Genomic DNA, 12,691 nt, shown 5'->3' on the forward strand with positions numbered 1-12,691 from the left:
TTGCTAGAAGACCATCAAAGAGGAGTGAGGTCAGTTAGGACTGTGGGATGGATCTGATGTTAAGTCTGGGATCGCAAGCAGGTTGCCCTGGCCAGGAATCTTGACTTTCCTCAAGGAAACAAACCTGGAAGAAGTACAGAGGGTCCCTCGCTTTGGCCACACCCTCTTCCTTATCTCTGAGCTCTGGCTAGGGAGCTGCCCAATATCAGCGCCTGGAGTCTTCTAAGCAAAGAGCCTTCTCTCTGGCCTCAGGTGGGCGGGGGGAAAAGCGCCTTGGAGCAGGTGCGGCATGAAATTGGCTTTGAAAGATGAGTTGGAGTCTGGCTTCAGAAATAAAGTGTGTGTGCCTAAGGCAAGGGGTTATATTAAAGCATTCTCTTTCCACGTCGCTGTTTCCCACACGCCATGAGTACAGAAACCAGAGCTATCTGGTGACGGTGGTGTCTCCTCTCTTCATCCCCCGCCCCCAGGAGCATCCACCTCGGCTCTCCAGACACGCTTGAATGAATGGGGGAAGACCCGTGAGCATGAATGAACGCGTGTGTGAGCGAGTGTCCAGAGCAGCCAGCCGGCAGATGAGTGAATGGCGTCCGCGCCACTTCGGCTCAAGGGCGCGGGCGCGGGTTCCACTTCCCACTCCCGCCAGCTGGTGGCCTCCAGAAGGTGGCAGAGGCGGCAGCGGCCCGAGCTGGGACGGCCCGGGCGCGGGATGGTGGGGGAAGGGGCGTTCCCGGCGGCCGCGCCTTCCGCGGCTATTGGATTAGTGGCCTTCAGGGATGAGCTCAGCCGGATCGGCTTTCAGCTGCAGCCTCCGGGCCGGCCGGGAAGGCGGGGAGCGAGCGGCCGTGGAGGAGGAGGGGGAGGCGGCGGCTGCAGCATCCAGAGCTGGCCCTGGCAGTCGGCGCGCCCGGCGCACAAAGGCGCTCAGCCCCTGGGGAAGGCGATGAGCGCACCGCAGCCCGGGCCCCGGCCACCGCTGCAATCATCGCGGCGTGCGCCCGGGGCGCTGGGGAAGAAGCCGGGCACTCCAGGGACTGGCGGCCGTAGTGCGGCCCGAGCGCCCTAAGCGCGGGACTCGCCGCCCTCCGGGTCAGGCGCCAAGCTTCGGCGAGGCCAGGGCGCCGGCTTCCGCGCCCCCCTGAGATCGGTGCAATCGGGTGCTTTACCACCCGGGACCGGACCTCGGAGCCCTCTTGCCGCGCCTGAGCGCCAACTTCGCCAAGAACGTCCCTAACTCCAGGGCACCCTGCGGGAAGAGAGGGCTCTGCTGCCGGGCACAAGCCGAGAGGACGCGCGGCTGGCGGAGAAGCCAGCATCCGCGGGGTCGCTCGGGCGCCCCTGAGTGGGCAGCAGCCGCAGCAGACCTCTCTCCTGGGAGTCCCGGACCTGCCAGCGCTGGGGATTCCTCCCGGGCAGGCGCTCGCCCTCTCTTTTATGGTAAGTGTTCTCCAGCTCCTGCTAAAGGGTGCTCGCCGGCCGGCACCGGTCACACCCGGTGCTCTTGGGGTCCCTCTGGTCGCGGTCCACGGGAATGTTTCTGCAAATTGTGACAATCCAAGCTGGTTGGTTTGCGCCGGGGCATTTAAGCCAGCCCCTGGTACTGTGGGTTTGAGACAACACAAAAAATTGCTCCCGGAGTCACCCGGCTATGTTTCGGTCGTACATCCGTCACTCTCTGGGGTGACCTTGGGCCAAGCACCACAACCTCGATCTCCTCATCCGGAAGATGGGGGTGATGATTGTGCCCATTTTACTAGTGTATTGGAAGGAACTGCAGGGTGGTGCGGAGACCTGCGCCTGGCACTCGGGAAGCACTCAGTCAGACACTAGCTAGCGTTAATATTAGCCTCGTGAGCTCCAGCACATCATTCAACTTCCCGGAGCTGCGGCAGCTGCCTCAGCTGTGTGGCGAGGACAGTAATTTCTGGGGGTCCGCTCTTCGTTGCGGAAGCAAAGCACCTCGCTCTCACTAGGCGCTGGTGGTGATCATTATGGTTTATTTCCGACACTGGGGCAGTGAAGACTGATTGATTGCTCGGCCGGACGAGAGCGGCTCGCGGCCATGGGAGACAAACTTGGAGAGAATAGGGAATCAGCCCTGGGCGAGGAGCTATGGGAAGCAGGGGAGAAACCGAAGCCCAGAGTGTGACGAATATGTCCACCCTGGTTGAGCCAGGAAAAACAAGGGACCCCAAACCTCTGGCTGGTGAGGGCCAAGCAGTGTGGCTCCCACCGCCCGATGGTCAAGCGAGCCAAAAAGAGAGAAGAGACACATTTGTGCGGCTGTCTCTAGAACTCTTGGCGCTGCAGTCCTGGGCTTGAATTCGAATTCTGATTCCAGCACCAGCCCGCGGGTGTGACCTTGAGCTGGGTCTCTAAGATTCGCAGCTCTTCCGTGCCTCCTTTCTCCTCTCTTCTCCTCTCTCACTACTCCAGGATTTGGGTGTGAACTCCTCTTATCTTCCCACTCATCCCCCCCCCCCCCAACAGTTGTTGAGCCTATTTAGATCTGAAAGTGGGTAAGGGAAAAGTTAACTCTTTGCACCCTGCCCTGTGGGAAGCACTCACCCCTGAGGCTTTCAATCTGTTTCCTCACTTTGACACCCTGGTCTTTCAACTAAAGCCTGCTGTTTCTGTTACTCAGGCTGATGGAGGATCCTTCAGACTCTCTTCACAAGACCCTTTCCCAAGCCATTCAGTATTGATTTGGGGCTGCAGATAAGCGCACTTCGGAGAAAAACAAAATGTCAAAAGCGTGATATAAACAGACTTTACAGGAGGCCACAGTTCTTGAGACACACAGGCCAGTTTCATGTTTAAGCTTCCATTAGCAAGGGCAGTAAAAAGAACTCAAGTCTTTTTGCGAGCTGTAAACAAAATTCAGTTCACCAGCCATGCCAACCAAATAGCTCCTCAGTTTGCATTTCTCTTTAATTCTAAAGACTGATGCATTCAGTGACATAGAAATAAAATCTGCAGGGAAAAGCACTTGCCAAAAGCAGTCGAAAGCCCTGAGAAACTGGGGAAAGAATTGCAACTTATTGCTACGGCTTCACATCTTCCAATTCGTAACAGATTTGGGGTGTGTGTTGAAAACGGAACCCAGGTCTTTGTGCAGGCTAGACAAGTGCTCCACCCCTGAACTCTAGCCTCAGCCCAAAATGTGTAAAGAATCTTCAAGACAAGCAAGCGCCCCAAAGGACAAAGGCTACAGACAATTTGTGCGCACGGAGTGAAACTGAAATCACACGAAAACCTGTGTGCCTTACCTCACTCAGTAAGAAAAAATTGTGTGCAAAAGCCATCAGACTCGGTTGTTCAGACATCAGATGAGCAAATAGTAATAACCGTTCACCAGTAAGAAGCCTTTATCCTTAAAAATGTAAACAGACCAAATTCCTCTCTTGTTAGAACTTCCTCAAGGCTGCCAGGAGTAAAGACTGAGCATGCCCTGAAGGCCTGACTTCCACGGGGCACCACCTTCTTTCTCATCCTCCATCTCTCCCCCACCCGAGACCCTGGCCTAAGATCTTGGTTTTGCTCCAGCACTCCCAGGGTTTATTCCTCTCCGGACTCCCACCCCACCCCACCCCAGTTGGTCACAGGTCCGGAACCTTGTCATCCTTCATGGTAGTCTGTTCTGGAGACTTGGTTCATCTCCCAGGATGTGACTGTATCTAAAGCTCAGGCCCAAGGCAAGGTCTTTGCCCCTTGAGGAAAAGGCTCAGTGCAACTCGCCGTGCTCCAGTTTGTTAATTTTTTTTCTAAGCTGTCTGGCTCACCGCCACACATCGGTGCTCCTGAAAGGGGCTGTCCTCTGTTGGCACAGTAACAAAAGATCTCCAGGAGCTCCCTAGATAGAACAAGAAGCTGGATGTGGAAAATCAGGAGGGTGGAAGGACCTAGGTCCAAGTCATCAGAAGTCTTTCCTGGTAATCATTTTTTTTTTTTAGAAAAAAGGTACTTAATGTATGCACTTAACTTGTGTGAGCATGATCGTTCATACTTGGCAAAAAGATCAATAATAAAAAATTAAAAATCTAGCAGCGTATTTAAATAAAACATGGTCCCTGCATGAGCCGACAGGCTTTCCTGATGCTGCTCTATTTCAGGCGTCTGTTCTGGGGCTGCAGGAAGCAGCTGTCTGGCCCATCCTTTGGGAAAGACCCCAAATGAGCTGTCATAAACTTTGTGGAGTGTAGATTGCACGGGATTGATTCTTGCTTCGCAGGTTGAATGTGGAACGTAACCCACATTTCAAATGCATAACCTCAGTTGTGGAAAAAAAATTCTTGTTGGTAAAAATACAAATGATTCAGTCCATCAAGCATTTCTTCTAGTTTTTTTTTTCCTCTCACCTTACAGCCCATGCTAAACTAGAACTCACAGTGGATCCCAGGCCGGCTCCAAACTCTCAATCTTCCAGACCCCTCCAGGTGTGGGCCATCATACCTGCCCGACAGGCACTTCTTAATGCAGACAGGTAGTGTGCACAGGACTGGTCCAGAAGACGGGTGGCCGTCAGGTGGACACAGGTTAGCCTTCTAGAAAGAAGCATGTGATGCCAGAGACATCTGAGGGACTAGATCGTTAGGATGACATCAAGGGGCAGAGAGATGCAGAGAAGGGTGCACGGAGGTGTGAGAGGATGCCAGTAGGCAGTGATGGCGAGCAAGTCCCCGAAGCTTGGGGTGAGAAAGGGTAAGCCGACTTGAGAGCTCAGTATCACTGCTTGGAGAAAGACTATAAGGAGGGATTGACTGTGAAGCCCTTGGGTGTCAGCCCAAGGGGTGCGTGCTTAAATGAGAAAGTGGTGGGCAGCTGGATTGGTTAGAGTTCCAAGATGAGAATCATCTTGGTCCTCCCTGGGAGACTGCTCCAGTAATTCCACTAAGGTGGAAGCCAAGGGGAACGAGAAGGTACTGAGTGGGAGCGACTGACAGAGAGGAACCTGGATTATGGAGATGGAGGAAGCTGAGCTCAGCCCAGGTCACGTGATTCTCAGATATGCCACAGTGTTGGGAAGGTGGCCACGTGCTCGGTGGAAAGCTTAGAATGGGAAGACACACTACAGAGTCACCAAAGGAGCATCCAGAATGGCCAGAGGCTAGGTGAGGGAGGGCAGGCAGGACTAGGGACGTCTGCAGAGGCTAGGTGAGGGAGGGCAGGCAGGACTAGGGACGTCTGCAGAGGCTAGGTGAGGGAGGGCAGGCAGGACTAGGGACGTCTGCAGAGGCTAGGTGAGGGAGGGCAGGCAGGACTAGGGACATCTGTAGAGGCTAGGTGAGGGAGGGCAGGCAGGGCTGGGGACATCTGCAGAGGCTAGGTGAGGGAGGGCAGGCAGGGCTAGGGACATCTGCAGAGGGATGCAAGGACAAATTTAAGAGAAGATGCACAGAGAGGAGGGGACAGAGTCTTAGATGTTGCCTTGAGGTGTTGCACGTGTAGAGCAGGCAGGAAAGTTGGTGTGGACACGCTACTTCTCTGAGTGCCACGCGTTGCTTGCAGTAGTGCAGGGCAGCGCCAGCATCACCTTCGTGGGTTGTGATCCTGTGAACTGCGTTTATGGGGGACCACACCTCTGCCTTTTCCAGAAGTGCGTGAGCTTGGCCCAGTTAGATGGCCCGTAAAGGCGTTCCCACCTGTTAGCCGCAGTCTGTGCGATAAGCGACGGAAGGATAAGAGTCCTAGGGGTGGAGCGCTTCTCACAGGCGGGTCCCTCCTGTCTGCCTGCATCTCCCTTTTCCTCCCTTCCTCTTTCCAGGCCTGATGTCTGCAGCACTCCCAGAGAGATGCCCCAGGCTCACGAGAGGGATTCCTAAGCCCCCATTGCAGTCCTCTAGATTTCCCCGGATGCTCGAATGGTCCTGCTTCTCTTTCAGGAACCCTGCTTTCAGACAAGTGCTTATGTGCAATGAGTTACACTCATCTTGGGAGAGAAGTGAGAAGTTAGACATGCAGACGGCTGGTTCCTTTAATAGATGTTTTCCTCGAGGGTCCCCCTGGCAGCCCTTCCTCAGCCTCTTTCTCCCATGCTTTGCCCCATTGTGAACCAATGCTGGCCTCACAGAGAACAGCTGTGCTACAAAACAAAACCACAGGTCCCCAGGGCAGCCGCACTGCCAACCGGGACTTCCCATGGTCCCTCAGGATCTGACCTATGTCTCTATCAAATGACCTTGTACAGCATGCCGGCCTGGTCACTACCACCCAGCAAACCTCCTGCCTCCCAGCTCCTGCTCTTCCTGCTGGCTGACAGCTGAGCTTTTACCCCCCCCCCCCCCCAGCCTCTGACTCTGTGTGGGAGGAGGATTCCCATGGAAACCCCAGGAGGAGGGGAGGCTGGGGAAGCCTCATTGATTGAGCTCTAAGAAGATGGGACCGGCAGGAGTCAGGAGCCGGCCCCACCTGGACTGGACAGATGGCTGCTTTTGTGAGTGCTGGGGGAAAAAGGCAGGCCAGGCCAGTTGTAGAGTGAGCTCCCTGTGCGTATTATGGGAGAATTTAATGGACATCTCTGATTAAAGCCCTGGGGGAGGGGGAGTGCCATAGTTTATTCACTGCTGGTAGGTTCATTCTGAGTGATCATCTTTTAATAAAATACCCATCCATTTTAGTGTTTGTGGCAAGAAAAGCTCACGGATAGTCCATAAGCCCCCGGCCCAGGCAGGTCTCATTAGCCCTGAGGTAGCATGATGCTTTAGTTATGTCTTCCTCCTGCAGCTGCCAGGTCACTCACCCATCTTTTTGTCTATACCAGACCCTTATGGATGAAGTCCTGGGAACTCCATCTGGGAACCTCAGCTCCTGTTCTGGAGGTGACCCAGTCCGACTCCTCATGATAGGTGCTGTGATAGGGACAAGCAAAGGAACTCTGAGAGCCTGGAGCCAGACAGGGGACGTGTTTGTCCAAGAGATGCTGATGGCCAAGCCGAGTGGAATTCTCAGATGGCGCATGGGGCAGATGTGCAGAGAAGGGGAGGGACAATGGCACCCAGTCAGGGCGATGGAGGAAAGGGTCCAATGAGGGTTGTGGGCTGGGGAAGAACTGTTGAATATCCTGGGAGGGTTCGAGTTGGAACCTTCACTTAAAATCCCTAGGCGGGAGTAAGCAGTGGTCTGGTCTGGTTTATGTTTTTACGAAAGCACCTTCCCACCTACTAAAGGGGCTTCAGTGGTGTTAAACTGCCTTGCTTCTGCAGTCCCTGTCATTGTTCACAGCTGCCATGGGTGTATTTCCCTAGGGGGGAGTAATTGGGTTTTATAAGGTCCTCTAGCTGTGGATCCCTAGGGGGACAGCATTACTGCTAGTTAAAGGAAAGTATGAAACTTGCCCTGGTCCCTGACCCCAGCAAGGCTAAACCCTGAGGCCACACTGAAGGGAGGGCATGTCACCCAGCTGTCACCAAATGCCTAAGGTCATCAGGGTCCTTGCAGACAGACCCCTCCCCTCTTGAACCCAGCCAGCCAGCCCACTTAGACTTATTTGACTGTAGAAAGTACAGTATAATATGCAAAGCACTGAGGCTTTTGGAAGAGTGTGGCAAGGCTGCTTCATGCTGCCTTGTTGCCCTGCTGAGTAGTAACACCCACTAGGGTCCCGGGAAGGGCCATCGACAATCCGAGTTTTTGTTTTCCTGCTCGGTCATGACTGAAGCCTCCGAATGAAGCGAATGCTTCAGAGAATGTCTTTAAGTGTCGCCACTGGAGCATGGCATACTCATTCAGTTTGGTTTGGGAAGTGGGTTCGGGACTCTTTGGTGTGGGAAGTGGATTCGGGACTCTTTGGCGTACTTCAGTGTGCCTGCTGCTTACTGGGTTTATTCCCACCAGGAAGTTAGATTCTATTGTCTGTCCCGTGTGCCTGGCCATGTGCCACATGCTGCAATAGAAATGAGAGGAGGAATGGGGTTGGCTAGAGGGAAGGAGTGAGGACAAGGCATGGTAGAGTCGCAGAGGTGCTGTGTCCCCAGCTCTCAGCTGCAGAGCGCCTGGCACACACGGGGCATTTCCGGTGTGTTTGTTCAATGGATAAAAGAAGCAGAAGAGAGAGGAGCAGTACACGGGGCATTTCCGGTGTGTTTGTTCAATGGATAAAAGAAGCAGAAGAGAGAGGAGCAGTCTGTGTGGAGGAGACCGGCAGGTGACAGTCAAGAAGAGCTGCTCAGAGAAGACGGCATGGACAGTGCTCTGTGTCTTCAGTGATGCTCTGGTTCTTTGCACTGAGAGCCTCCCTGAACTGGGGGCCTCCTTGTGACAGCCCATCTATGTGCCTGCCCTGTGTGCAGTCCCGGGAGGGCATTTCTCAAGACGGGAGGTGCTTCCTGGGGGACACAGAAGTGTAAGGATAGCTTTTGTTTCTGGGTTAGGTGGCCTCAGCAAAAATCAGATGACCAGGTCCAGAAAAATGTGCCTCCTGACTAGTCTGGGTGCACAGAAGTTGGAGTAGGCTGCCAGAGACTTGGTGGATCAGAGCAGGTTTCCCAAGAGAAGTGAAAGAAGTCACCATGTAGGGACCCCGCCTCCAAATACCTCTACACTGCGAATTCTGCAGCAATGGCAGGGGACACACACAGCTTAAAGGGACCCTTTCCTTCACAGGAGTCCTGATGAGGATACTGCTGGTAACCAGACAAGCAGGGAGTCAGCGCGCTTTAGTGAGGATTCTCAGCAGTTAAGTCCTTGCCCAGTGCCCGGCAGATGGGCAGAAGTCAACCCATCTAGGCCCCCTGGCTTGTGTCCTGTAGTACTGCTGCTTCCTCTAGCCTTGACATGAATGCATGGGAAGACCCTGCACTGGGTCTGTTTAGATGCTCGCCTGTTTAGATACCCTGAACAGCGGGAGACCTGTCTGCCACTAATAGGAATAAAAACTTGGAGGGAGACTGCCAGAATGACCCAGCATGGGACAGTCAAGAGCTGGGAAGGAGCTGTCTCAGGGAACCTTCTGGGACATCTGCAAAGTTGTCATGCTGTATAAGTGGATATAACAGGGAGGGGATGGGGTCATTTGTGCAGAGTGGTGATGACGCCCTGGAAGGAACTGTTTGAAACAGTATGGAGGAGGATGTGATAGCCCAGGCTTGCACAACCAGCCACCCTAGGCCTGCTGTTTGACTAGGTATGTGTCCCCGTTCACATTATGCCTTGTCTCTGAAGCTGTGTCCTCCTTTGAATGAAGGAGCATGCTGTCCGCCTCATGGTGCCCGTGGGGAAGCTGACAAGCTGACTGGCATCTGTAGCATCCTGGGTTTTCCACTGCATCCGTAGGCTTTATTTTCTTAGCTTTATTCGGTGGCCTCTCAGGGCCTCTGTGGGAACTTGGATCCTGCTACACATTGCCTGGTTTCAGTGGTTCTCTGGAGCCGTGGAGCAAACCTCTATGTCCCACTTAATCTTGTGCCTCCAAACCTAGTACCTCATAGGCGGTGCTGACAGCTTCAGTTATAGCCTGGTGGTCTTGGCCACTGCTGTAGTGGCCTTTTGTGCACCATGGTGGTTGGATCTGGAATCGCTTTCCTAGTGCTGATATTTGAGGGTAGTGATGGAGAAGCAGGAGAGATCGGAAGCAGATGAGGTTTTGAGTTCAGGATGGGACCAGTTCTGCCATCTTTGAGCTATGTCTCTTTGACTGGGCAGCATCCCTCCCGCACTGCTTCAGTTCCGAGACTGTTGTTACAGGAGCAGAAGGTGTCTCCTCATGAACGGTGAAAGTGTCAGGTCGCAGCTCTCTTGTCTCCCAGCCTACACCCTTTGGCAGCCCTGTATAGACAGACTCACAGGTGTGTCCTTGGACTCATGTTGGGTCCAGCAGTTGCACCCTCCCCATTGTGAGCCCCATGTTCCACACACAAATATTGGTGTATCTTTTACAGCATGGTTGAGGCTCAAGGGATGGGTAAATCCAGTAGAAGAGCTAGTGGACAAAAGCAAGAGATCTCCTAAAATTGTCTGGGGGCGGCCACTTTTGCGACATTTGGGGCCCATCGTTGACCCCATCCTCACCTCCTGAACTCTCTCCTCAATGCTAATATTCCTTATTTGTTGGATTCCGTCTGTCTCTTGACTCTTCCACTACCAGTACATTCTTTTCCTCATAGTGTTTCGTAAGATGTGTGCTAGCTACTTTTTCTTCCAGCCCTGTGACAGAATACTTGATAAGAAACTCGATAAGAAGAGTTTATTTGAGGCTATAGTTCAAGGGGACACAGTGCGTCATGGTGGGGAAGAGAAGGCTGCAGGAGTGGAAAGGGGCTGGCTGCCTTTTATCCGCAGCCAGGAAGTTGAGACAACAGAGAGAAATGGAGAACTATCAAGGAAAGAGTGGGGAAGATGCCAAATCCATGTCCAGCCCCTGGGACTCATGACGAAATAATCTGGGCTCCAAAAAGCTTAGGTAGCCCAGCCCTCCAACTTTTCCACCTTCAACACATGCAGCATCTCCCTTAGGCCAGATCTATGCTATACCTTTGCTCAGTAAATGTCCCATGGTTTTGACATCTCTAACATCCTGGGCTGTCCAGGGAAGCATAGATTTTTACCTCCAAAGCTGCATAGCAGTGGCCTCTCTGGGCCTTTTTGTGAGAACTCTGCCACTCCCATACAGTGGCTCTCTGGGACCTTAGAGCAAGTCTCTATGATCTTTAGTATCTGCAAAACTAGTACCTCCCGAATAAAATAACACTATCAACTTGAGATATAGCCCGGTCACCTTGGTCATAGCTGTAGTGTGGCCTCTGTAATGCCTCATTAGATCTGGAGCTGCTTTTCTAGGAAGTTGTTGGGATCAGGGAATCCCTTTAGCTGCTTTCTTGGTTCAGGTTCTCTCCTTTCACTTAAAGTTGGCGTGTGTGATGAGTGGTCTCTTGTTTGCACGGATCTTTCTTATTGTCCTAGTAATAGAGCAGGAGATTTTTCTTTAAGGGAGTTAACCTCATTAACAGTTCCAGCCTCTCTCCTTTTGCATCTGCCTGGTCTGCCACTTTAAATGTCCTCATTGCCTTGGTTTTTTTCTGTTGCAGTGACCAAACACCGTGACTAAAGCAACTTACAAAAGAAAGCATTTAGTTTGGGCGCTCATGGTTCCAGAAGGTTAGAGTTTATGCTCATTACGGCAGGGACCGTGGCGGCAGGCAGGCAGGCATGGCAAGAAAGCAGTGGATGAGAGCTTAACTCTCACCTATAAGCAGCAGGCAGAGAGAGGGTGAGGGAGAGACTGGGAATGGCTTGGGCTTTTGAAACCTCAAAGCCAGCACCCTGTGACACACCTCCTCCAAAAGAACCACACCTCAAAGCCTTCCCAAACAGTTCTAACAATGTGTGTGTGTGTGTGTGTGTGTGTCCAAAGCATTCCCATATATGGGCCTGCCATTCTCATTCAAACTACCACACTCATTCACTTTCTAGCCAGAGGGCACATTTAAAAAATATTTTCCTGCCCCATTGTCCCTAACATTCACTGCAGACCTGGATAAGATCAGTTAGTTAGTAGCCATAATTCCATAGCCTGAAAGTTACCTCTCCTCAGAATTTCCTCTGCCTAACACATCAGTGTGTTACTTTTAAATTGAGCCTCACTCAAGTTCTCAGGACAGGGGCAGGGTGAAGCCATATTCTTTGCTAGAATAGCACACACGTGGCCTCTAACCCAGATCCCAATAGGGTCCTTGTTCTGTTCTGATATCTTATGAGCTGAGCCTCCACTGCCCACATTTCTGTCAGGATTCTGGCCTTTCAAACTCCCACCAGAATACTTTAAGTTTTGCTACAGTGTTCTAAAGTTTTTTTTTTGTAACCCAGTGTTCCAAACTCTTTCGAATTTCTCCTTCAGACAAATCCCAAAAGCCTAAGCCCACATGGCCAGATTTACCAGAGTGGTGGCCTCGCTTCTCATTACTGTGTTCTGTATTAGTTACTCTCTGTCGTTGCTATTGGCAAAAACACTTAGCAAGAAACGATTTAAGGGAGGAAAGTTTCAATTTGGCTTACAGTTCAAGAGGATACAGTCTGTCACACTGAGGAAAGGCATGGTGGCAGGAACAGGAAGCCAGCAGGTCACGTTGTATCTGTAGTCAGGAAGCAGAGTGGATAGGAAGTGGAATTGAGACCCACCTACTGAGACCCATTTTCTCCAAAGGGTTCTATTGCCTAAAGATTCCACAGACATCCCAAACAGTGTTACCCCCCCCCCCCCCCCCGGGATCAAGTGTTCACACACAAGAACCTATGGGGGACAGTTCAGATTCAACCCACAGCAGGTAGGCTGATCATTGTTTTAATCTATCTTCTAGCTGGCTGTCAAGAAACAACTTTTAACTGCAGTGGAAAGTCGCTTTTTTTTTGTCTTATCAGCTCAGTGAAGATCCAAAAGATGAATGGCTCCTTGCAGGAGTGTAGAAAAGCGGACAGCCTTGTACATCATGGACCTGAGTGTATTCTGGTCAACTCAGGGGATGGTAAATGAACTCCATCTTTCACAATGGCAGATGCACTGAATCTAGCAGTTTCATTTTCCCCACGTATTTAGCTGTGCTCCCAGTTGTGCCCAATGTTTTATACACGTGACACTCGGCATTGTTTGAATGGCACAATATCGAGGGAGAGCAACTAGAAGGTGAGAGATTGAAAGTCTGGTTAGTGCACACTTTTGGTATTTCTCAAATTGAGAAACGGATTTAAGATTTAATTACGT

At 52.1% G+C, this 12,691-nt stretch overlaps 1 protein-coding gene across 2 annotated transcripts in view; it reads left to right on the forward strand.

The window, feature by feature from the left end:
- The first annotated feature begins 1,294 nt into the window (after nucleotides 1-1,294).
- Nucleotides 1,295-12,691, forward strand: part of Spsb4 (splA/ryanodine receptor domain and SOCS box containing 4) — a 70,727-nt gene continuing 59,330 nt past the window's right edge. For both annotated transcript variants that reach the window (XM_050157355.1, XM_050157357.1), the window contains exon 1: nucleotides 1,295-1,437. The gene's annotated coding sequence lies outside the window, so the exon portion shown is untranslated. The remainder of the gene's footprint in view (nucleotides 1,438-12,691) is intronic.

This window comes from Alexandromys fortis, unplaced genomic scaffold (genome assembly GCF_014885135.2).
Source record: "Alexandromys fortis isolate MF-2015 unplaced genomic scaffold, M_Fortis_MF-2015_v1.1 scaffold_85, whole genome shotgun sequence".
Classification (NCBI taxonomy): domain Eukaryota; kingdom Metazoa; phylum Chordata; class Mammalia; order Rodentia; family Cricetidae; genus Alexandromys; species Alexandromys fortis.